The sequence below is a fragment of the Propithecus coquereli genome, unplaced genomic scaffold, assembly GCF_000956105.1.
Source record: "Propithecus coquereli isolate 6110/MARCELLA unplaced genomic scaffold, Pcoq_1.0 Scaffold58, whole genome shotgun sequence".
Taxonomy (NCBI): domain Eukaryota; kingdom Metazoa; phylum Chordata; class Mammalia; order Primates; family Indriidae; genus Propithecus; species Propithecus coquereli.
Genome location: NW_012151729.1, coordinates 1,940,633 through 1,942,439, shown reverse-complemented (window position 1 = coordinate 1,942,439; position 1,807 = coordinate 1,940,633).

Sequence of the window (1,807 nt, the reverse complement as noted above, 5' to 3'; positions counted from 1 at the left end):
TGAAAATCATCTTGCGCCACTTACATTTTAGGCTGGGGCAAGCAGCCCTGAGCTAATGGAGGTCGAGTCTGGCAGCTCTTGACAGCCCAGGACATCTGCTGGGCCAGCCATGTCACTTCCCCCAGCCCTGTCGCTTTCTTTCTAAAGAGCTTCGTTCATTTCCAAACAGTCAAAGAATGGGAACCAATGTGTTTTGGGACCTCAAGTTTAGACTGCTTGGCCTCCTGAAGTACCTTTATGACTTCCTTTTTTACTGGTTACTAACTTAAAAGCAGAGTGAGAGTATTAACATTTTCATTCTGCTCCAGCCCCCTTTTACAATGAAGAGGCTTAAGTAGTTGATGTTAGTCTACTCCTCCATTAATTTCTGTGGTTAATTTTGATTTCTTTTCTAGGTTTGCCCAATTAACACTGGGGCACAGCGTGTCCCCGAGAGGCAGGGTGCGTGTGGGAAGTCCCTTGGGGGAGATACTTAGGAACTCGTTTACAAACTCAGGTGCCGCAGGCAGTGAATGACGAGGACTACTAGAAAGCTGTTGCCTCTTTTTTTGATAAAGATAATACATACAATGGAACGATAAATACTTCTTATACTACACAAAAAGTTAGAGCACACATGCATTGACATCAGGCAGCCAAGCCCCGGCTCCGCTGCGTCTAATTAAGGATGGCAAGGACTGGCGTAAGGTGGAGAGCACACAGCCAAGTTGGTAAGGACGGCCCAGCTATAAGCAGGCAGTGCCATGTAAAAATTTTGTGGGACTAGTATTGCCAAATAGTCTCAATTTTTTTCTCTTGGAGAAGCCAAAAATCCAGATTTTTATATGAAATCTTACAATTTTTAAACATTGGCAGCTAATTTTTTTTTTTTTTAACACTGTGGGCCAAAGGGGCCACACGGACATGTTGGTGGGGAAATTTGGCTCGTGGGTATCCAGTTTGCAACCTCTGATCTAAGACCGTGCACACCTTGTCCTCTCAAGACAGCTCCTGGCGCCATTTCTCCCTCCATAGGGCCAAATCCATAGTGTCTGGCTCCAAGGAGAAGGCTCTTCCAGTGCCATGGGAGGTGCAGGCGGCCTCTCGGCTGTGAGCTGCGGGGGTCCCAGGGCTGCCTGCCCCAGCCCTGGAGATCCGTTGGGGTGAAGAGCGCAGGTACGGAAGAGTTGGCCCTACAAGCGGCTGCTCTGTGGGGTGCAACGCAGAGAGGGTGGACTCGACGTCAGGCTGCCTGGATTTGTCCACCACCCCGTCATGCCGTGACAACTTCCTGAACCACACACCAGCCCGGCATTCTGGGCTCATGTGAAGCCTGGAATGGCAATAAATCTTTTTAACTTGCTGAGAATTTCTCCTTTGTCTTGGCTGCGTTTTTCATGTATCACATCTTGGGGTCTCAGAAGCTTGTTTGGGTGGGCTGTTTGCGTCGGGAGGATTTGTGGCCGTGGTCCAGGTAAGCCACGGCAATTTTAGAGACCAGCTCCTCTGCTTCTGTCTCGTGAGCCGCTTGTCGTCTCCGCTGCGTTCTGTGTCGTCAGCGTCTGGCTCCTTCGTGTGCTGTTTTGCTTTCCCATCACATCGCGACCTCGGCTCAAGCCTTTTTTCCCCTGTTGGATCTTTCTGCCTTATTCTCACCATTGTTTTTTGGTTCATATTCTTGAATGGAATCTCAGTGGCTCACTTGATCTTTTTATGTCTGCCGTGCCTTTAGGTCAAATGTTTCTTGAGGTCTCTTTGCAGTGGGAGGTGAGAAGTGGAAGGTGGCATCTCAAAACACAGGACACGTGGACTTTTTTTTTTTTTTTTT